This window comes from Aythya ferina (genome assembly GCF_964211825.1).
Source record: "Aythya ferina genome assembly, chromosome: 20".
Lineage (NCBI taxonomy): Eukaryota > Metazoa > Chordata > Aves > Anseriformes > Anatidae > Aythya > Aythya ferina.
Genome location: NC_140318.1, coordinates 6,938,847 through 6,963,613, shown reverse-complemented (window position 1 = coordinate 6,963,613; position 24,767 = coordinate 6,938,847).

Here is a 24,767-nt window from a genome sequence, read left to right as displayed (position 1 = left end):
TTTCTTTTTCAATTCCAGATGCTCATGCAGTCTTTTGCCTGGGATTAAGAGGTCACTTATTGCAGCCTTAAAGGATAAGGACTGGGCTAGATAGGAGAATCAGCAGCTGTTTATTCTGTAAATGTTTGAATATGAATCAGGTCTTCCTTTTCAGAGCTTCCCTTATTACTTTTATTTACCAGGATAATATCACAAGTCTAATTAATTCTCCCCACCTCTTTCAATCCTCAGTGTTTCAGTGCTTCAGCAAAGCTGGAACCCTTTAGAGCTTTCTATCTATTGAATGAAATATCCTTGTTTATAAGGATGGCTATGTCTTTATCTTTTCAGTTGAGATTGCCTTAAAATGTACTGGTGCAGAGCATACAGATAATGCCGGGGGAATAATCTTTTTTTTTTTTTTTTTTTTTTTTTGCATTTGGTTATCAACTGGTGGTTTATTTCTGTAATCATCTTTATCAGAGTCCTTGCTCCACAGCAGTTAATATTCAGGAATGATTCTTCTCGCTTTCAAAAGTTAGAAATATCTTCCTTGGTGAGATAAACTGAGGTACAGGACTGGTAAGTGACTTCTCCAGAGTCACACAGGCAAGGATGTTAATGGTGGAATTCACGACACCCAAAGGTGATGTTCAGAAATCTGCGTCTAGTCCTTGAGGACTTCTACAGCCACTTTCTGGGGTGAAAGGCCACTCTCTGGCAGTGCCTCTGAAGGCAGCTGCTTACAGAAGGCTAGACAGCCTAAATATCTGGGCTTGTGCTGCGGTGCTGAAACCAGAAAACCTGATTTGGGCTAAAAAAGGCAAAATACCTTTGCACTTGCCTTATTTTAACCTTTCTCTGCCCATTCCCTGCCACCACCTGCCAGAGGCTAGGTGGGAGGAGAGCACTGACCTAGGGCACATGTAGCAAGCAGCATTTCCCCAAGCATGGAGCACACACTGGTGACACCGGTGACACCCACACCATGAGGGCCACCCTGGGGTGCAGCACAACCCCGGGAGGAGGAGGACAGTGCGGCTGGTGCACCTTGCTTTCCCAGATCAGGTATCAGGTGCCACCGTAACCTTGGGCAAGGCGAGCTGAGCTGACAGCCCCTCCGCTGAAGCCCTGTCTGCTTTGACTGTAAGCTCCTTAAGTTGGGTCTCTGTTGCAGTGCTCACGCATCCTGTCCTAGAAAGCTGCCACAACAGCCCTTATCTTGATAAGGGACTCAGTGTGCTGCTCTAGTGCGCTGTAATAATAATATCATTAGAAAAGTTCCTTTGTATCCTCCAGCCCAAGGACAAATGAGATATCCCTCTGTGCTAATTCAACAAGGATTTTGTTTATTCTTGATTATTTCTGTTGGTGACACTCCTAATACTGGAGTTCGTTCTGTTTGCTCACAGCGCTCTCTCTGCTGTTAAAGCCTTTCTTTTGCATTTGACCTAAATGCTTCCAGTTTTAAAACACTTAGGTAATTCTTCTTCAAGTCACTTCTCTTGGCTTTCAAACAAAGTATCTTCCTTTTTGTGCCTCTGCTGCCCTCAAAATAGTTGTTTGATAAATATACGTTGTACTAATTTTCGTACTAAAGGAGGTGCACGGGGGACCCAGCTGTTTCCTAAACATATCACAAGAAGTTCTGTGTTGATTGTGCATTCGTTATTGATAGTTATTAATTATATGCTGGTTATTACAGCTCTCTCTTGTTTTATTGGCATGCCATGCATTTTACAGAGGCAATAGCCATTCAAAGAGAAATGGGTGACATTAGCTCAGCACAATGATTAATAACTTTATGATAATCATGTATATCTATTTATTGACCTCTGAAATACCAGAAAGTCCTATGCAAGTTTGTTCATACCATGCACAATACATGAGAAGATGACTTTGCCACTGAGATTGGGCCACCTCTAGAGCTGAAAGAGGAAGATGATAATTAGTCTCCATTAATTACTGGAGGTTGGCTGGGCTTGGGCCAGGCAGATTTTCACAAAGTGCTTTTACACTTGGACTTTCAAGGGAATCTAAAGATAGGTCTAAGCATGCATAGCCAACTGGGCTTGCTTGACCAGGCTTGATATCCAAGAAATACCAAGTAGGTAAAGACATGACTTTCCCTTCCCTAGTGCCTACGGTTTGATGACCAAACAGGAGTCACCTCTGAAAATCTTTGAGTGCTTCAGCCCTGGAAACAAGGTGGGAGCCCAGCCTCAGAGCTTGGTTGTCGTTGCTTTTAGGGCAGCTTCTTCCCCTCCAGCTGCCCATGGTGCTGGGGATGGGCATGATCCTGGTGCACCCCGACATGCCGTGGACAGATGTGCTACACCAAAAGAAGCCACTCAAGGTTTACACCAGCATCCAAACCCTTCCCTAATGTGTCTGTCACCCTGGCGCTGCCAACTCTGTATCATTTTTGATTTGCAGCCTCAGTGTTATTTGAATGTACAGTAAGTAGCCTCTTGCTGGCAACTAGGAGATGCTGATAGCTCCTGAAATCTATATTCCAACCTTGAGATAACAAAAATATTTTTTTACGTCTCGGGGAAACAAGGTGACAGGCTGTTAGGGAAGGAGATGGAGATACTCACAAGCACGTGTCCCTTTCCCTCCGCTCAGGATTCAGGCACATCCCAGGCAGGATGACATAACCGGGGTGATGGGAACGTCCCATTTCCCAGAGAGGGGACAGCAGGGAGGAGGCTCAGCACTGGGGCTGGATTGATTTCCTTCTGCTGGAGCGATCACGCTTCCAAAATGGCAAAAAATAAATAATAATAAATGAGTAATAAACACCCCATTTGAATCTTTAAATGAATATCGGATTTTAATTATAAAGGTTTAGTTTTCAGAACGGAAAAGCTACTTTTGCACAATTACTGTGTGCAACTTTTAATTAACTTTCAAGAACTTTCTCTTAAAGAAATCTAATTAATAATACTTAGGGAACTATTAGCATAAAATAAGTCATGGAAAGGGGCAGAGAAATATAAAACTAATATATATTGTACAAAATTACTTGGGAGAAAGAGACTTGCTAATTCTGAAAACAAAGCCAAAGCTTCCAGCTTTCCTAATTCTGGTATATAAGGAGCTTTTTGTTGAATGAAGGGATGAGAAAGACATGGGAATCATAGGATTTAGAACAGAAAATGCTGTTGTGTTAATCAGCTGTTACAGAGACCTGTAAGAGTAGGAGAGATGATCTGTTTCACACATCAGAGGTTTCTGTATGGCAAAGCCATGGTGAGCTGGGGATGATGGAGAGAGGGAAGGGAACCTCCCTGAGCCATTGCACAGCCCTCCGGGAGGAAGGCTGGAGCCACTAAAAGGGGCTGTGAATGCAAAAACAGGCCAAGCAGTGTCAGGTCTGGAGCAGAAGTATGCTCCTACAGGAACCAAGCAGGAAATTAATGCAGGGTACAAGGACACAGGGGGGTAGCCTGCAGTACAACTTGATGCTTTGCTGATGGATAAGAATAGTTTCCCAATAATATTTTGGCCAGGCCTTGTTCCAGCTGGGTTTTAAATTAACTGGTGGATACAGTTGTCAGCATTTCTTTTATGAGATTGCTCCAACACAAAAAATCCTCCACGGTCTAAACAGCATGTTTTAAAATATCTGTATCTGAGTCCATAACTAAGGTTGAGCTTGTCTAATGCTCACCCTCTAATGTTCATGCTTGCCAGCATGGCTTTGACTCAGCTAAATGTACCCTGAATTAAACTGAAACCTAAAATTCCTGGATTTAGTGCCCTTTATGGCCTGGGCAGCCAGAGCCAACTTCCAACTTCGTCCCCCTTCAGGGAGGAGAAAAAGGATGCAAAGCCAAAGATTTAAAGTATTACTCTTAAAGGAGGTGTGGGGGGACAACTAATGTTTGCAGCCCCTTTTCCTAATGAGCTTTCTGGTCAATGTAGCTGAAAAAAAATAAAAATTAAAAGAAAACAAACAAACAAAAAAAAAAAAAAAACAAAACACAGTGAGCGGGAGTAAGGTGTGCGGGATCTGTGGCTTCAGATTAATCTTGCTGATTGTTACATGGCTCTGTGCACAGCTCTGGGCTGCATTCAGCTAAACCTGGAGCAGAAACCGTAAAACTTTGGACTGGGGACCTGCCTGATAACCCCAAGGGTAGCTCAAGAACACCCTGCTTCTTGTGTAGTACTTCTGCAGCAAGCCCAGGGGCTAAGCCTAGGCTGCTCCCAGACAGCAGCTGGATCAGAGCACGGGCTGAATCCTGCGGCCTTCCTCTTCCTCAGTGCCTGGCCAGCAGGCAGACAATCCCTGGGCAGCCCTCTGATGTGCTTGAGCAAACCCAGCACAAGCCAGGCCTGTTGCTGCCACACAGAGCTCAGGCAAGCCCTGGCTGGTGGTGCCTGGGTTTTCTGAAGCAGGGCTGGCACATTTACTGGCTGGACTAGGACGTGTCGGTTACTGGTTAGTACTGGTTGTACTGGTGGGACTCCAAAGTCTCTGGGAGTTTTCTTTGCTCCTGTCTACTTGGCGTTCCTATCTTAGCTCCTGTAATACATCTCACCCTGAGTGTAGCACTTGCTGTAGTGTTTGGGCCCCGCATTTCCTTTCTTTGCTTTTCTCTCTGCTCTTGCACATTTGAGGCTCTGTATTTATCTCCCAGCAGCAGAATAGGGCTGTAGGCTGGGGGATCTGTTGTGTTACAGCCATGGAGGAAGCAGGAGGGCCGTGCTTTCCCCCAAAAGCTAACGATGCAGCAGTCAAAAGAAGCAAGTACAGTGTGTGCATGCCCTATGACCAGAAAGGGGAGAGAGAGGGACGTAGTAAAGGGAGCAAAGCATTGACTTTAGTGAGTTCCCATTGAAATAGCTGTACAAAACGGTGTGGTCCAGAGCCCTCGAGTCTACAGGCCATGTGCTAGACTGCTCTTATATTTGCTCCTCTAGTGGGAAGGCATGCTTTGCTCTGGAGCTATGACAACATGTCACAAAAAAGTGCTCCTTTTGTATTCCAAGTATTTTTACTTTGCAAGAGAAAACACCCTAAGCTCTTGAAAAACAACCGCCACAACAACAACAACAACAAAAAAAGGAATAACACCCAAACGAGTTTAGATTCTCGCATCCCTGCTAGGATGTTCCAAATATAACCATGAAACACAGTTCTTAAGCCCATATTTATTACTATACAAATCTAGTTTAAAAACAGCTCTACAGGGGTTTGTGTTGAGCTGTAGCACTAGATCAGAGTAAAAAGGACATCTTGTTCCAGGCAGAACTGCAATGCTGCACTGACCTCCAGTGGAATTTGAGGAAACACTCCCATTACAGAGGCTTCTTCACAGCCCTCTGAAGCCAATACCTATTTTGTTTTAGAGCTTTACAGGGGTATCAAATTCCTATGGGGATCAGAAAAATTATAGCAGATTCCTGTATAACTGAGATAATTAAATTAAAATTCTGTAAGATGGTCTATTTGGGGAAAAAAAAATCCAGTCAAATTTAAACTTAATATAAATCCTCATCAAATTTAAATTTAAATATGCAGGTATTAAACAAAGTTTCTCCAAATCATTCAGCTCATCGGGATTATAATTGATCCAAAACAATGTATGGAATTTTCCTCCACTTTTCCATTGCAATTTTTTTTTTAATGATTAATTGCAGTTTACCCATCAAAAAAAAAACTATATTTCAGTTCAGTCACTTAACCAAGGCACTCCAAGACCAGTCACTATGTGACTTTTCCTATCGACCCTCAATAGGAGATTTTCAAGGTCAGACAGAGGTGACCAAACTACAGAGCGTCACTTCTCAGTCTGTATGCGAGCGATTGATCACCCCGATCAGGTATTAGAGCTGCTCCACGTGACATTATGTCCTTTGATGCCCTGATCAAAGAAAAATAAGAGCTCCATCTGCCTGAGATATTCTCTGGAGAGCCCTAATTGAACAGTCCCAAGGTCAGCTGAAGGAAACCCTGGCACCTTTTGTCTGGCCACCTTCGGGCGCAGTGGCTCCACGTGGGTTGTGCTGGGAGCTGTACGTATGCAGAACAAAAAGGCTCTCACTGATACAAATAGCTCCCGGTCTGAATATTAGAAAATCAGTTCAGCTTCAGTTTTAAAAGACAACCTTTACTGAAAAAGGTCCCTTTCCCCTGAAACAGCTAGAGGGCCCTTCCAGGTTGTTCAGGAGTTTTCTCTGAAGAGCAATTAGAGAACTATTGTTCAAAGTGTGCTCAACAAGGAGGCAATGAGGACTTCAGAGAAAAGAGGCAGAGATTGATAAAGCCACTCTAGAAGCAAGCAGGGGGGAGTCAGACAGACAAGGGGACCTGAAAGGAGAACAGGAGAAAAAGAAAGGCAGTGCTCTGACTTATTTTTTATTTTAAGCAGGATAAAAATATACAAGTTAAAGTGAAACAAGACATTTTGGGTTATTTAACCTTGTTTAACTTTTTACTCTGCCCTTCATTTCAACCATCTTTAATAATCAGCCACATCTTAAATGAAAATTGCATTTGGAGAAGTTGAGGAGTTTGGTTTGGCGCGGTAGCAGAAGAGGAAGTATATGTCCTTGTTTTGCTCCTTGGAATTGTATTTCTGATATTTTAAATCAAAGCAATCAAATACAAACCTGTCTCAGGAAGACTGACAGCAAGGAAAATGTCAGCCTAAATGGTTAAAGTTTGGCAAAATTATAATCAACTGACAACAGTGTTTTTATAATGAGAGGTGTCAGGCAATTTTAATAACTACAAATGCCACTCTTCTGTATAATGTATTGTGAATATGATTTAAGATGTATGCCAAACTATTTAAATACATAGTGATTTTGGTTCTGCTGGAAATGCTGATCCACCTATAATGGAGTCTTCAAGGGATTTTCTCCCACTGGTATTACAAAAGCAATAAAAAATTTCATATGAGATTTCTTGATATTAATAACATCACAGAGCAAAAGAGTAATGCGTAGCAGATGGAGAGAGGCTGTGTATGTAATATACTGCATGCTTACTGGGACTTCTTTGTTCAACAGGCAGTTTTTGTTATTGCAATGGGGTCAGCCCAGCTGTGGCTTTTCACAGAAATCCTCACAGTATGGGCAGAGCAGGCTGAAACACCTTCTCTTTCGCTATGGGTATAAAATCAGCTGCACGAGGAAGGCCCCATAGCCGGGTGACATCCCACTGAATGCTGTAAAAGGGAGGTGCTGGTGAATGTCTGTGGAAGCTGCCAAGTTTCAATGCATATGATGTATTATTTCCTAGGGAATGCATGAAAAATGTCACTTAGCGAGGCAAGAAAATGGGATCTTAGGGAAGAAAAAAAAAAAAGGATTAATAAAAAAAAAAAAAAAAAAGGAATTAAAGGGGCTCAATTTACCTTCTAATGATGATTCTTTTTGAAGTTCCAAGGATCTACAACTTCTAACTGAGGCTAGAAATGCATAAAAACAGCATGATTTGGGGTAACAGCTCCACATGGAGCTGTGGCATAAGATGGAGGTGACCTTTCCATTTTGAGAGCCACCATGGGTCTTAGGGGACCCAAGAGTTAAGATCATATCTATGCCCTGGTAGCGCCGCTGATCCCACCTACAACACACAGTCTGGGCATGCCAGGGCACAAGGCTTGGGAGGGAGTTCGACCCAAAGAAGCCTCTGCTCGCTCCTCAGAAAGGGAAATGTTTCTGTTTCTCATCCGTCACCTCTCTTCTAGCTGCTACTTGCAGGCTAATTGCAATGCAGTAAGGGTAGCAGGTTTATGTAATCTATCATATCTTAATTAAAAGGTCTGCAGCTTTCATTTGGACTTTGCTCATTTTGTTTTAGTATTACCAAGCTAAAGCGATTGGACATTACTGAAAAAACATGTCTTGATGGCATTGAACCAAGACTCCTGACAAAAATGTTGGCAGAAAACTTCAGAAGTATGACTGTTCATCATGCTTTGCAAAGTTATTTATTTCAAAATGTCAGAACTTTCCACAGACCAGAAATTCCTGTTCTTTTCTGTCTCTTTTACCAAGTGCCTCAGCCTACACCCCCTACACCCAAACGGTTGAGAACTGAGTCTGCAGGAATGCGTGGATCAGCAAGACGTGCCAAGAGCTACTGAAAGGATAAACAAAGTTACCCAAATTATTCTTACAAAGCAGAAAAATATGGATGTAATTTTATAAAATTATTTGCTGAGTGTTGAACAATGAGACGAGCCCTCCAGCCCAAGTATATAACATCCCAATTATGCAAACCCTGGATTCATTATCCCTACTTTGATGTCACACTGCGTTCAAGTATGTAGCTGTAATTCTTCCTAGCACATACATCACACAGCATTACTTTTTAGTTCTCTATGGAAAACTGCAAATTTGGGGTTGAAAGTTACCATGTCAATTAGCAGAATGTGTAGGTTGTGAAAATGTGACAAAAAAAAAGTTAGAAAAATACTTTCTCCCTCTCAAATGGCCTGTCAATTTTTGATTTAAATAATTTTTAAATTTTGACTTAAATAATTCTTCATTTGCTTTAGTACGTTCAGATCCAAACTATGATCCATGTTGAGCAGTCAGGCTGGATTATCAGGACAGCCCTGTGCAGTCTTAAGAGCAGTTCTGGGAACTGGCAGAAGTGTTCACAGCTGCAGTGACCTATAGAAACCAAATTTCACATGCAGTCACGTCAGACATCTAATTCAAAGGATTAGATCACCCCAACAGAGAGCTAAAACAATATCCTGCCTCGTATGCCCAATCAAGATTAATCAACGCTGCTTTAAATATTGTGACTGCTTATAACAAACTGCCCATAAACAAGCTGCAGACCTAGGCAGGAACTACAGATAACAAATGAATTTGAGCAAATCTCAGCAGCAGCTCCTGGACAACTTGTGAACAGAGAGGAAACTAAATTAATCAGATAAATGATTTGCTCAGCTCTGGTAGAAAATGTCAAACACTTCAAAACTAACCTTTTGGCAGCGGGATTGCTCTTCCCGGATCTATTTAAGATTTCTGCCTTTTGCATTTGTCAACAGAGCAAGGAAGCAAGTGTATTTCAATAAGGGCAACGTGCCATTCCTAACACGTAGGCACAGACCCTCCAACTACCTGCAGCAAGTGTGCAAACACCACTGCACAGGCAGCGCTGGCTGGAAAGCCAAACACATTTTCCTGGACTAAGAGGAAACACTTCTGCACAGCCTGAAGCTAAGCCTGAGCAGCATATATTTCCACTGGAGCTGCTTTTTCAGCAAAAAGCTTTGACTGCTGTTTTTCTAAGGGATATTTCACTTACATTTATCTGTTCTATGGTAATACTAGTTTTGTGTTTAAAAATAAGACACAATATTATTTTTTTTCAACTGGAAGTTGGAGTATTTTTATTCCAACGGGATGCTGCAGTGCCCAGAGGAGCCATAACCCTGCTGCTTTGTGTTACCTTCCCCTCCAGCAGCAGGGCTCCCCGGCATTGCCTTGGCTCTGGCTGGTGCTGATGCCCTGCCACCCACAGCACAAGGGAAAGGCTTTGGGCTGAGAGATTGCCATTTCCCCCCCAAGGCCAAACCATGCTCGCAATAAGCCAGCATAGCAACATGTTCACCTGGAACAACAGGGCCTTCCAGCCAAAACAAAAACAAAACTAAAACTTTCTGTATTGATACAGTCACTCAAAGAAAAGGAAAAAAAAAAAATTTACAAAAGGGGATGCAGAATTCATTAACACAATATAGCTGCACATTTTGCTTCATTCCAAGCCTCCTAACCCTCAGGAACAATATTCCCTCCCTTGCAGGCAGTCAGCAGGTGGCCCCTGCACTGACCAAATCCCCCTTCCTCCCTTGCACGAGCAAATTTTGTGCAGTGCATAAGTTGCACCAAGCGACTTGCATGGAGCGTGGGCTCTCTGCATGGCAAACAGCTTCTTGCTGCTGTCTGCAAGGAGGTGGCTTCACCACGAGCACAGGTGGAGACCTCGTTATACAGCTCTGTGGCGTATTGATTAGGCATAGGTGTGTTGGGAGCGGAGATGTCTCTCTGCTGGGTGAAGTACAGGGTGTTCAATGGTTATTGTGCTCTTAACAAAGTCTGTTATCTGCAAGTTTGAAGTTTGTTGCTATCTTCCCGCGTCTTAGACTAATCACAGTAATGAAGGCATTGAACGGAGCCCTTCTCAGGTGGCATTTACCATTGTTTGCTGCAGATAACATAAAGCTTTCTGATTACAGTCGGCTTTTATCACTTCAGAGCAAATCTACTCCACTGAAATGTGCTAATAAAACCCACGGAAGCAACAAACTGGAAAGAAGTGTTACAGCAATAAAGGAACACGAGGGAAAATGTACAGCTTTTGCCGCTGTTATCATTTTCAATTTATTAAGATCTAACCATTTTTGTAATATGGAGCTATTGCTGGGGGTTAATTTAATCTTCTCTAATACCAGGCTCGGGTCAGTTTCCAGTGTCAATTTAGATGCAATGCATATTTTTGCGTTGGAATCAGAGAAACACCCTCCACAGCCCCATGACCATATGCTTTCAACAATCCAAGTGTAAATGTCCAGCACTTTACACGTCCATTTTATGAGATTAGCTCCAGCCTTTAAACACGCAAGTCCCAATAAAAACGTTTGGCGTCACGGCTCCAAGGACGGAGTGGGCTGCTTGCAGCAGCGGAGAAGCGCTGAGTTACGACCTGTAGCAATACCCTGCCTGCCGCCCGTGCTCCCCTCAGCCAAGCATCTCATATTTATCTACCATCTTTCGCTCTAAAGGGTCCCAGAAGCAGATTAGAAAACTGCTGGGCTAAATCTTGAGATCTTCATTCAATCTTTGCTGAAGACAGCAGTTGTTCTGTGTGTAGAAGGGCAATGTAAAATCCAGTAAAGATTTTATGCTGCCACTGGGGAGGCTAAAGACAGCAGCCCAGAAACCTACATAAAGCACAGAGAGGGGAAAACTGGATCCAAATATTTGGGCCCACATGGGAGTAGTACTATCAGCGTCCCCCATGTCTGTGTACAGCAGACAGGATATTAACTATTAAAAACTCATCCTTGTAATCACACAATGTAAATAGCATCAGACTCTGTGTCTGTGTTGCATGAGCATGCTGAAATAGTTAGGATTTCAGTACATGTTCTTCTGTTCTAGTTTTCTACTGCAAATCAAGGGCATCAAATCTCTTCTGTATCCCAGCTCCCTGATGGATACCTAGTTTGGGTCAGTCCAGCTGTCCCACGATTTCTTTTGTTGTCTTTCTTACAAGATTCACCTCTTGCTTTTTTTCTTTTCTGGTGTGCTTCTGTGCAGCTAATGCACTCATGTCACAGTAGGAGATGGAGTGGAAAAGCATGTTAGGAGAGCACTCTTCCCTTCTTCAGGGCCTTATAGGCCTCTGTATCTCACTGAACATTGTTCAGCCTCTGCAGATAGGGATTGCACACACTTGGACCTGTTAACATCTATGTATGGAGGGGGTGTCCCTCAAGCTACCTCCTGATCCGTGGTACCCTCCTATCTCTGTTTTTCCAGCCTTCATTTTGTTCACTTGACGGGGCTGCCTTTAAGAAGAAGATATGGGGTGTACAGGGGAGGCAATGGATCTCACAGTGGCACAGGACCATCTAAGAGATCATCCCTCAAGACATACAGGGGTCTTTAGGACAGGGTTGACCAAGAAGTGCTACGTAGTAGGAAAGACTAAACCCACAAAGCCTTATCCATTGATTAACACCAAGCTTATCTGTTGCAGTGCTGCCCTGTGTGCCTGCAGGTATTCAAAGGACAGTGCTCACCCTGCCCCGGTCCTTTTTCAGTCCCCACTTGTGTCCCAGTAGCTCATGAACTCCAGCACACCCAGCCTGACATAACTGGCTCCCTCTCTCCTGATGGAGCAGGTGACAAAAATGAATCTTCAGAGGATCTAGTGACCTCGTGATTTAGCAAGGTCAAATAAGACTAAATGGGCAGAGACTGAATTCAAGCCTGAAGAACTCATGTTCACTCTGGACTCTGATGAGAGGCAAAAACATGGAGCCAAGGATGTCAGAGCTCCTAAATGGAAAGGCAATGTATCTTCAGTATTTTTGCCAAAAACTTTGCACAGAGATCACAGGAGGTTCCGGTATCTCAAAGGGAGGCCATGCAAGATCTAGCAGGCAATTAATGAGACTTTCAAGTCACTAGGTAAATTAGGTGTTGGCAGAGAGGCTCCAAGCTTCATGGAGGCCATGGGGTGAATGTCAAGGGTGGATGCAAAGCTGCACCAAAGCAAAGAGGGACTAAAGATATGCTGCCCCCTCCTTCCCTGCCACAGCTCCTGACACAAGCATCTTCAGCCCTGTGCTATTTAATCCCAAGAAATGCTGCAAGATGTCATTTGTGTGGCTGGCGTGATAAGGGATAATGCACTGTGCAGGGCTGAACCGAGCTACACGGGATTGCATTACACTGAAGTGTAGTGAGGAAAATACCAATCATCTGTGAATCACAATGATTGAGGCTGGGAGAGACCGTGGAACGGCAGTGCCTTTGAATGCTCTACCTGTGCGGTTTTGTGTCTTGTTTAGAGCGTGCTAAAAGGCATTGCTTGTTGCTGAATCAAGATTTCCTCTTAAACTCACTCCAGCAGTTTCCTGTGTTTGCCTCAAGCCACCAGCCAGATAGCAGGGGCTGCTCCTGCTGGAACAACTTCATCTGTTGCAAGAGCCTCAGCATCACAGCAGGCTCCGGGATGGGAAAGGCTGCCCAGGGGGCTGAAAGCAGCTGGGGAGCCCCAGGTACAGATGCAGGGTGAGCAACAAGCTGGGGATGGACTGAGTTAGCTCATCCTCAGCTCTGTGTTGCAGGGGAGCAGCAGGGCAGATGTGTCCCTTCCCTTCTTCTATGCCCACTGCGCTCCCCAGCAAGGAACAGTTCAGGAGTTGCATGGAGAGCAACTAATGAGCTTAATGCAAATGGGTATACCGAGTTATACAACATATATATGCCCTTCACACAATGACGGACACCTTCTGCTACAGTTTATTTTTCTAGCAATCATCACTAGCACTAATAATAATTAAATCTCAGAAGCTGTGATGAATAATACATAGCAGCATTCTGTTAGCAAAACAAAAACACTTTAAAAGATTTTCTCCTAAGCTAACATCAGTGCTTATTTCTTGCAGTGATTTTTTTTTTTTTAAATGTATTAAGCACCTTTAAAGTTTGCTGTATTGAAACATAAATAGTACTGAGCCACTGATGCACAAAAATCCTGGAAACAATTTAAAGGAACACAAGCGCCACTAAGCTGATCATTTTTATTTGCATGTAACCGCCAGAGAGGACCAACAGCCACAGCTCAAGCTGGAACAATGGATAGGAACAGAGTAGGTTGGCAGAGACTGAACAACGCAGGGACAGAGTCCTTCTGCCTGACCTTGGGCACATCAATTAGGGATTAAATTCATCTCTTCACAGAGTTAGGCATCCAGGTGAGGGTGATCAGTGAGGTTTCTCAAAGCCAAGGAGAGGACAGCACTGCAGAGAGCAGTTCCTGCCACTGTGCATAGACACCCAGGACAGTTTCAGCAAGAGGGTAGATGAAGGGATTTAAGCCTCAGTTCTCCTGGGCCAGTGTTATGCGTGTCTGCATCTAAAGGCATCTTTCAAGATCAAATATCTGCTGCTTTGCTGAAGACCTATGAGCAAATAAAAGCCCTTTTGCCAAGGGAGCATCCCCTGCTCCTAGAACTGCAAATGACAGCATCTTCCCTCTGCCTGCTGCGTTTGCAGAGCTGGAGGAGAAAAATATTGTGTCAAATACCCTTACTCACACCAGTGTGCAATGATTTGGTCACTCACAGGATCATCACTTACAAAGTGGGCCTTTAATGCCGTCATTACTCAAGGACTAGAGTGGCTTGGGTACTAGAAAGCAGTACCCAAGAACATGAGCAGAGCCATATGTCCAGATAGCAGTGAGACCCTGCTCCTAACCTCCATCATGTGGCTACAGAAATGCCAGTTGAGATGGAGCTGGTACAGGAGCAGGCAGTCTCAACAGTGCTAGCACATCCCCACTGCTAATTCAGCCTCACAGAGACCTTAAATCTGAGCTTGATGTTGGAGCTGCACTGCCAGAAAGTTTCACAGAGAGCCAACCAAAAGAAAACATTACTGTGAAGCTAATCTGAAGAGCAGAGAAGGGATATTTTTTCCTCTCTGATACTGGATCAGACAATGGAATAACCTACCAAAAGGAGCAACTGGTTTAATCAGTATAATCAGATATCACAGGGATAAGAATAAGATAAATAACCCGATACCACAGCTACAAGCACGGCATGAATAACGCAATACCCCAGCAATGAGCTCAACATAAATAACCCAATACCACAGCAGTGCGCTCAGTATAAATAATCCAATGCCATGGTGATTAGCTTAGCATGAACACTGCGATACCACAGCAATTAGCCTGGCATAAATAACCCCAAATCCCGGCAATCAGCATGGCATGAATAATTGCATCCCATACCAACAAGCATGGCATAACTAAGGCAGACAGGAGACAGGTAGAAAAGCACCGAGATGTGGTTATTAATGCAGTTAGAGGTTTATACTGCAGTAGCAGCTTTGGAGCACTCCCAGTTCTTCCCCATGCTGCCAGCTGGGTTAACCCTTGCAGCTACCCCAAAAAAAAAAACCTTCCCTGGCCCTGCTGGTGCTCCCGCATCCTCCTCCTCTGATCAGCTTGGCAGTGTTACTGCCAGGAGTCCACTTAATGCCCGAGTGCTGAATTTATATGTGAGTCACAAATACATCTTTTTATGCACTCTTAAAAAGCAGAAGCATAATTACTAAGGTCAATATATAATGTTTATTTCCTTTATAATAGACGTTATAATTTCACTTTAGGGAAAAGGAACTGTATGCATAAAAATAATGACAAATATTAAAGTCACCAAAATAATGGAACCAGATCACTCTACTAATCCTAAATTTAAATGCATTAACGATCCCTGTAACATTAAAGGTCTGATAAGCCAAATTAGGTTTCTTGTAAGCATAATTAATCTTCTTTTTCAATGAAGATATTACAAGGGAGTTAATTTGAATCCCAAAGGCATTTCTAAAATTGAATTATATAGATAAAGCAAATATTTGACCTTTTACTGATAATTACTATAAAAATCAACATGCAAATGAAGCTTATGAAAACTGCTCCTGAATATGGTATTGAGGCATTGAAATCCTTATAACCAAAAAATAATAATTTAAGGATTCAAAGCCCAGGTAGCCCCTACCCTCACCTATAATTTGGGAGAATTAAATTGCTATAGTAGGGCCAGTGTTTATTAACAAACAATTGTAAGGAATAAAATCTAGATGATCATATCAGAGTCACAGATTATCTGGACTCATTCGTAGGCCATTAAATTTGAATGTTCTAGTTCACCTTCTCTTCTGAAATGACTTTTAGTGTCATTAAATGATGGCAATATTTATTGATTTAAAGTACACTAAGATTGGAAGGTGATTTTTCTCAGCACAGAATCAGGATATTTTTTAGAAAATCTCTGTTCCATTCAACAGAAGCAGCATTCACTCCAGCTGGAGACTCATTGTGGGCTGAGTTTAGGCAGAATTCTCTGCTGGAGAGACACAGGCTGGCAGGATGTGCAGAGCAAGGCAGGCTGGGGAGGGTATATAGTATATATATAATATATGTAATATATAAACCACAGACCATCTAACGAGTGACAAATTACCTGGGGAAAGCCCTTTTTGCCAAGGTTTTGCATTAAAATGGAGGTTGTTAATGGCCAGGGCAACACTTCCATGCGTTTGCACAGCACCATACACAGGGACACTGCCTGCCAGGTATCAGCATGTTATTATTGCTGCTCATGATCACACACCCGCCTGGGTGCTCTAGTGCAATGCGATAATCAGGAGTCATTTCTCTGAAATCTCTGACATTTAGTCGGAGACGCTTATTGTCATTTAGACAAATTCTTCTCCTGTTTTGCCAATTTTTGAGCCTGGCTGCTACTTGCCAGAAGGAGAGATTTTGTGCAATGGCCAAGTTCTCATCGCATGACAGATCTAAAGGTTTTGGCTTGACTGCCGTCACACTGGCACGGTGGCTTTGTCTTTTTGTCCTTGTGGCTGCCAGAGCAAGACAGCCTCCTCTGCTGAGGCTCCCAGGTCTTGGTGCTTGGTGAGCAAGCTGCTGCAAGCAAGGCTACACCGCAAGGAGCAATAAGCAGACTTTGTTGTGCAGGAGCATAGGAGAAGCACTGAGCTGCTCACAGCTGGGTTGCTATTGTCAGCCAGGGTTTTTATTAGTTGGAAAAAGAAAGTACAAGAATAGAAGTTTGTGACTAATAGCTCAGCTGAAGACAACTGGGTTGAAATCAAACCTCGGTGTCACCAGTAAAACCAGCAAGCTCCCTATTAGCCAACCTTTTTGCACTTGGATAGGCCAGGAAGTAAAGGAAAATTCTCCCCATACTTAGCATTGCTCCATTCAGCCCAAATTTGAGGCCAACAAAAAGCTAGAATGGAACTAAAGCTCATATTATAACTATTCTGCCCCTATTTTGCTGCTAAATTAAGGACTTCAGTCTCCAGACCTGTCAATCCAGATCCTCTCACAGACAAAAAAAAAAAAAATGTATAAAGGAAAAGAAATGCTCTGCTGACCCTGGCTGCACACCAGCTCAAGACAATGCATATTGTTATTTCCAGTTGATGCCGAGGTGTATTGTGATGAGACTGCTCTGAAGTGATGCGGGACCATTTGGGCTGAATGTGCTGCGAGTAAATGAGCTGCTGCTTCCGAGGCCAGCAAAAGGAATTTCACAGCTCTAACAATAACTGGTGTCACATCAAGGAAAGAGTGGTCGTGCAGCCAAGACTCCTGGAGTTTATATCCAGCTGTGCCACAGATTCATCAGCCAACTCTGAGTCACTTGTATGTTGAGTGTCTCAAACATGGTCTTGTAATTTGGCCCCTCCTTGATTTTTATTGTTGTTGAGTCAGGCACAAGTACCTGGCGAGACACTCCAGCAGCTCTCAGCATAGACGCTGCTCTGCTGACACGGCACTTGGTAGGAATTTCTTTGTATTACAACTTTGTATTGCAATTTCTTTTCTTGTAACCCGCCGTGGGGCTGTCAGTTGGCCATGCCACCAAGCTCTTCAGAGCCTGGGAGCCAGCAAGGCTCCTCAATCCCTTAGGCTTTTTTGGAATACGTACCTGGGAACGCATAATAACCCACTTCTATTCAGATCTGGTTTTGACTTAAACAGTGCTGATGGAAGGCACCCTCCGCTACCAGTTTTAATCTGTTCAAGGTCATTGGAAGCCTGTAGAGGAGCACCATTCCTTTATCGAAAGACTATTTCGAGACAACATTAGCCAGTCTATTCTATCTCAAGCCCCTAGCCTTTAGATATAATTGCTTTATTAAATGTCACAAATGCTCATTTGACTTAGATGGTGTCTCTCTCTCTCTCTCAAAAAGAGAGAACGTTAATTTAGACACAGAAAATGGCCCATTTGCTGTTGAATTCAAAGCAAATACCCTGTCTCTGACTCTAAACAGAGCCTCTTCTGTTGGAGTGTTTGCAGTAAGGGACATTTAAATGGCCTGAAACAAAGTCATTTTCTTTGTCATTATTACACTGGAGTTTTCTATCTCTCTGATTAGATTAGAATTGAATCTGGTTGAAAGAAATTGAATTTGTACATTTCCCTAATCATACAATCTTCAAACACTGAACTTTCTAGTACCAATTAGTCTGTCCTGATCGGAACGAACCTTCAGAGATGTCCCTATTGATGGGAACAAGGAATGAAAAGCTGTTGATGAAAGTGATGATCGATTGATAAACTGCCACCTGCATAAAAGCTCTCATGCTCTTTTCAGATGATTGAGTTTGTGGCATCTTCAGAGCTTCTCTGAAGCTGGCAAGTACGGAAAAACCTGCTGTTCTCCTCTGCATTTGTGGGAAATTTGCATCTTTCCTTCTCATAATGATGAGCAGGGTGGTCTTGCTGTGTCATAATATTCCTTGCTTGCCCTTGTTTGAATTCTGGTATTCTCAATTAACCAGGCTGAACAGTAGGAAGCCTGTTTAGCCTGCTGGGTCTTGTAAATCCCTTCCAGAAATATCTAATTGTCCCCGTGCCTTGTGGACCTCCAGAAATTTAATCCAGGATTGTCTTGGGCAATATAATGCACAACTGTAACGCACATTTGTTACAACATTTGATTTATTTTCTGGATGTTGATCTCAGTTTCCATCTGTCCCCATTTCCAGTCTGGAAAAGAATAAATAATAATAATCTTTTTTGTACCCCCATGTATGTCAATCTCTTTTCTCTTTGCTATAAGAATGATCTCTTAAGGAAAAAAAAAAAAAAAAAAAAAAAAAAAAAAAAAAAACTGCTAAAGATGTCAAAGAGCAATTCGGTATCAGCTCCTCCAGCAAGAAGTGGTGGTCATGTGCAAGCACATGAGCATGTCAGCAGCACACATGATAAAAATTATCTTGAAAGATCGGTGCTGGTCCTTGATCTGTAGCCGTTGTGGTTGTGACCCTGCAGCTGTGGGGATCACGCAGAGTAGAAGAAGGGACTGGAGAGAGCAGATGAAAGGAGCGGGGTGGAAAAGCACAAGATTGTTACAGATTGGGGAGTTATCGATGGGAAGTTAATGGCAAGTATTCAAGGCAAAGGAGATGGTTTCTGACAGCCAACCAGAGTTAAATGACTGCTGAAGTGACATTAAATTAAGCTGGTTTTGACACAGATGTATTTACCTCTAGGTAAGCAGAGAATCACATCCCTGCGACTGGGACCTGGGCTTTTTTTCAAGTGAAGAGTGGAGACATTAAGACAGTTTTAGTGACTGCTCAAATGGAATGTGTTTTTATATTGAGAAGGGCTGTTTCAAAGAAACATCTATCAAAAGGGGAAGAAAGATCTTGGGAAGCAGAAGCACTGTTAGATCAGAACCCGAGAGATGAAGTACAAGTTCATTGTTAGTGGAAGATGAAAATAAAACAGAAGTCCAACTCTGAAACATTTGGCTTCGTTATTCTTCATTTCTCAATCTATCAGAAGTGCCTCGGGTTATCTTGGCACAGTTTTTTTTCTCCCCCATTTTGAGTATTATTCCATAGGGGCACTCTCCCTCCACACTTGCTCAGCTTTGTGCTGCCTTGAAAACCTTCCTGTAGCTGTGGCAGCTGTACCTCTGCTCTGTACATGTGTTTCACCCTGCATTCTCTATTCAGGAAACACTCTTGTGACATACTGTGGAAAAATCTACTCAAGGCTCTTCTTTCCCCAGTGATGAGACATTGCCCTGCAGATGTGGATTCTTGGCAGTGTGATATAGCAGTACTAGTTAAAAATAAAAATTAAAAAATAAAAATAAATAAAAATAAAAATTAAAATGGTAGCTGTCCTGCACAAAATGAGCACTTAAGAATCCATCTGCCATTAACAGAAAGAGAGGGAGAGGCATTTCAAGGAGGGACTTCCCATGAGTTATGTCTAACCCTCAATGACTTGTCCCCATCTTCACGGATGATAGAGGAGCATAGATGTGAGGCATGATGGTAAACGGCAAAAAATGAATCCATTCAGAATGGCTAATCCTTTCAAGTTGACTTTGGAGCTGAATAGAAGTCCACAAAATTAGAGTTCAAGCAAGAAATCAGTGAGACTAGTGAATACCCTGGACCTTTACAACCAGGGAGGAACAGGGATGTTCTAGTTAAGAACTGTGATATGGTCATTGCTTCTCCGATCCTCCAGGAAGATCAAGCACAGGCAGGGACAACCCAGTTTTTAGAAAAGACTGCTCAAACAGGCAGCACCACAGCATCCAACAGCAGGGTTCCTGGTTTCTGCTTGTATATCCATGCTCACCACCACCCCAGGAGCTCATCCATGGAGCTCTGGCTGATGCAGCAATACAGGGGGGTATTTTAGGCAGAGAGGGGATTTTTCCCAGCCCTTTGGGTTGCACTCCTTCTCCACCTGGTCTCTCCTGAAGGCACTGCAACAGTACCCTTCAGAGGGAAGGCAAGGACAGTTTGTCCCACGTCAAACCTCAGTCACACATATGCATTGCATCAGATGATCTCCACGAACAGTGGCTGAGAGAATGACAGTGAATTTTTGTAGCATTAGCAGCGGCTTTACAAGGCTTCAGCTCAGAAAGTAACGAATGACCAGCCACTGGCACTGGCTGCTCAAAGACATTGGTTTTTGCCAGGAGAAAAAAAAAAAAAAAAAAAAAAAAAAAAAAAAAAAAAAAACTTTTTTTGTTGGCAAAAATTATTGTGTCTGTAATTGTGCATTCACATGCTTGGGTCTGATAGCAGTGGCCACAGTGGAAGTTTGCAAAGTTACATGAATAATAAATAGTCCCTTAAAAAAACACACTCTGTTTTAGATACCACAAACCCCCTGATCCACTGTTGTCAGCTTTGCAAAGTCTGAGATTCACCAGTACATTCAGCATCCTCTTGAATAATGATAATTCATCTGTGTTCACTTTGCTAAACTATCATATTTTATGGAAGAAGTTAATTAAATGGTGATTTGCACTTCCGCTGAACATTAAGCATTTAATGCAGATGCTCCAGTCATTGCCTGAGCTCTAAAGTGGGAAATGGCTTCAAAACTTCATATTTCCTTAAGAGGTTTAATGATGCTAGATCAGGCTATTTGCATACATACATATACGAGTATATTTTATACCAGCATTTATTGCAGACAAACCCAGCCTTCTTCTTACCACGTTCTCAAGAATATAAGGTGGGACATACAGATTGCAACTGAAGGGTTCTCTCTGGATGATTTGCCCCAGCCACCATTAAATTAATGGTCTCATTAATGAGAGATTTTCTAGGAAGGCATTAGAAAGGAACGGTTATCTACAGCAGGTCGTCTCTCCTATAATTTAGAAGAAATTAATTGGTAATAAATTAAGAATTCTAAAAATTAATTCATATACAGGAGTGGGGCTTATGCACATTGCCTTCAGCTGAAGTGTCACACAGTAAATCCTTTGCAAAGTAAATAATTGTTGGGATGGGGGAGGAAGAAGAAATTAATATTCATGTGCATTGGAGGGGATGCCACAGAGGTGAAATGTAAGGCAGCCTTTGGATGGTGTGCAATGAATGTTCCTCTTCTCTGAAATATGAATCTTCGTAGGAGGTAGTAACATAAAACACGAGATACTGCTGGGTGTCTTCCATCCTTCATGCTCTGGGTGGCCCTGACAAATTACACTGCTCTTGTCCAAATGGTCCTGTCTGCGTAGCAGGTCACATTGAGGGGCAGGCTTTCACTTCCTAAGCAAATGGATGGCAGTGAAAATTTCTCTGTGTTTGTTTCTGCAGGGCTGCCATGCTTGTTTCTACGCAGAAGTGGTGTAGAAGTGGGCTCTGAGTTTTACAGAATTTAGCACTTTTTTCCCTATTTCCCCTCCAAAACATTGGCTTTGCTTCAATTTTTGGAATGCTAGAAGTAAAAGTTTATTTTAGTTCCTTTTAGTTCCTTTTTTTTTTTTCTTTTTGAAGTTTGATGCTTCCATGTGAGGGAGAGATGGGGATAGAGTGGAGGTTTCAACACATCTTCAAAAGCAAAGAAGTTTCATTCTTTCCACCCCCAGTTATCACTTAAAAAAAGAAAAAGAAAAAAAAAAAACTTTTTTCTTTAAGTTGTTCTATTAATACTACTGAGTTTTCTAAGTGCCAAATTGTTTAGGTCTTTCCCTCCTCCCAGATTTGCACTACAGCAGTCTGAAATAGAAGAAGCTCTGATTTCTCATTCTACCCCAGGATTTTCAGATCTAAACTTCTTTCAGCTATTCCACAATAATCTCTTTAAAAAAAAAAAAAAAAAAAAAAAAAGCTTAAAGTAGTTATTGTTGCATATAATAAATGCACTTAGAATACCAGTTATGCTTTAATGTACATTAATTTCAGATTTGCTGGCCCTCTTCCAGCCAAGCCAGTGTCTGGAATTTTTTAGAGTATGAAAAATTATTCACAGATATGCCATGCATTAAGTTAGTAAATGAATATAGGTTTGAATTCAATTTGTTTTAGCAAACTACTGTTATAAAGAGTCTAGTGTAGCGTGAATTATTATCCAGATTTATGCTTAGCATCTGACAAAATGTTAAGCTACTTTTTCAAGTATCCACTAATTCTAAATAAAGGCAGAACCGTGCCATTCCTGCATGGTAGCTCGCAATGCCAGCTTCACACTCCATCACATTTTTAACTTGATGCTGTTCCTGCCATTGATATCTTCCATTTCCAGGTGCTTCAGCACAGACAGGATTTATTCAGAGCCTGATCCATGCTGGCTAGCTCTTTTGGACAGAGATATGTGGCTTTTCAGGACAAAAACAACTCAAAAGTATGTTTTCCTCTGCTCCTCCCATGTCCTACACCCATTTCAGGGCAGAGGGCCTGATCCTGGATGATTCTCTAAAGGCTCAGCATTTCTAAAGATAAAAAGCCCCAAAATATTTTTGGCTTGAGGAGTAGACCAGCACCCTGCAATATCCCACAGCAGTTGTGTTGGACTAGACCAAGACAGCCAGTGCCCCAAAAGACACAGGGAGGAGCAAAGGAACTGGTGGCATCTCCCAGGCAGTGAGGGAAGGAGGTAGAGGGGGATACAACAGCTTCCCCCCCTCCAGGGAAGTCATCCAGTGTCAGAGGAGCTGTGTCATGTCAGATCTTTCCTCCTCAGCAGGCAACAAAAGGGAAATGTTGGAGGGGAATGCTCCTGGCTCAGAGTGAAACCCAATGGTCTCGTTTCAACCTGAACCCATAGGTCTGGGGTGAGCTTTGCTTGTCGTGTTGATTTTTTTTATCCCAACATATGGTGTGTCTGCACAATAAATTTATGCCTGAATGTGTGGTTTAAGCTCTCTAAAGTTGGGATGGGATGTGTCAGATGCAGGGCTAGGGGATGGGGACCATCACTGGCTTTGGGAGGGGTGGCAACTCTCTAACATTACTGCCACAATAAGAGCAGGCAGCTGGCAAGAGATGCCCAAAACACTTCATAAAATGATGGCTAAGGTGCGTGTCCTCTTCCAGAGGTCAAGCTGAATGAGCAAAGCTGCCTTACCAGCCTACCAGTCATGGCGGCTCAGGGGTTAGAAAACTGTTCTCATGATTAACAGCTTCAGTCCCTGCTTGTGACTTACGAAGAGAAAAACAGTGGATTTACAATATAGTTGAACTCATGCCCCATACTCAGGCCCATATCTTCGCCTCCAGACAGTAGCACAACACGACTCATGCACTGTTCACACTATTACGCTGCTCTTACAGTGGGCCTGGACATTTGATTAAACATTCACCACGCTGAGCTCCAGCCTCACCCTGGAAGGAAGCCACCAGCACATCACACCAGCATTGCAAGATTTACAAGGAGCAGATGAAGTCGAGTCCTACAATAGTTCATTATAATTAACAAAGCTGGAATTGCACTGGGCTTTGAGCTGTATATCAATGCTAAATATCTCATTACCAGTGTAAAATATTTATGCCTCATGGTCTTTATCACAAATGCAGGCTTGCAGTTAGTGCGTCCTGGTCCAGAAGATGAATTCCAAGGAGAAAATGAACTGCTTGGATTAAAAGGCTGGCAGCTCCACAGGATAAAATTCCTTACTGCACATGACCTCCGTGATGGAGGGAGAAAAGACAACAATGTATGCACAGCCAGGGTCTGCAGAGTTATGGTCCTTGTAGGAGAACACTCTCCACTCTTCCCCTTTGCTGTCTCCTTTGGGGCAGATCAATCTCTGGGCTGTCACAGTTGGCGTCAATTTGTGCTTTTACTTCACTGAGGGGTGACGGGAGCTTCTGAGTCCAGCTCAAGCTGCCGTGGCAATTGCTGGTGCAGACATGTCTGGAAGCCTGAAGGCTTTCCTTGCAGCACAGCCTGCTCTCCCTCCAGCTTGAGAGTGCCTTGGGGCATTTCCAGGTACTGAGATTGGGAAATAGGTCTGATTTGGATTATCCCCAGTCAGAGTGCACCCAGAAAGGTGGGAACATGCAGCTGCTGAGCACAGCCTTCCTCGGTCACATCAGTACCCTGTGCTCTCATCCCCAGCTGGGCAAGGCTTCAAAGGCACTGCTGCAACGTGCAATGGAGAAATAAAAGCTACCCTGCGTTACACTTGTCAGTATTTTCTCTGAAGAACAAGGGTCAAGCCCTGGGCAAAGGCTGAAACTCAATTTTGTTGGCTCAGCAGTGCATCACTGAGGGCTTAAATAATTTGGGGGTGTACATGCTGTGCTGGAACTTGGAAGAGCTGCTTCCCTCTCTGCCGCAGACTGGCTGTGCATTTAAGTGAGGGAAGGAGCCCCTGTTCGCCCCATAGCCCAGCCACTCAACAGGCAGCAATGTGCCAGGCTGGTGTCATGCTGTCCCCAAAGTCCAGCCTTGCAGAGAACTAATGTGCTAGCTGGGAGAGGGTTTGTGCTGGGAACTGGGGAACAGATTGATCTGGCCACACTGGATTTCAGAAGTGAGCTGCTAAACTGTTCACCTCAGCAGCATTTTAGCTTCCAAAAGCTGGTACAGCTGTTGCCAACGTACTCCAAAGAATGGGGCAATTTTTTAAATTCCAATTAGGCGGTGAACAGTTTTTGACAGAGGGAAGCTGGAAGCATGGAGGCATGTTTTGTATACTTGTGACATTTATTTGAGAGATTAGCACCTCCTAGTAAATAGGTATTAACTAAA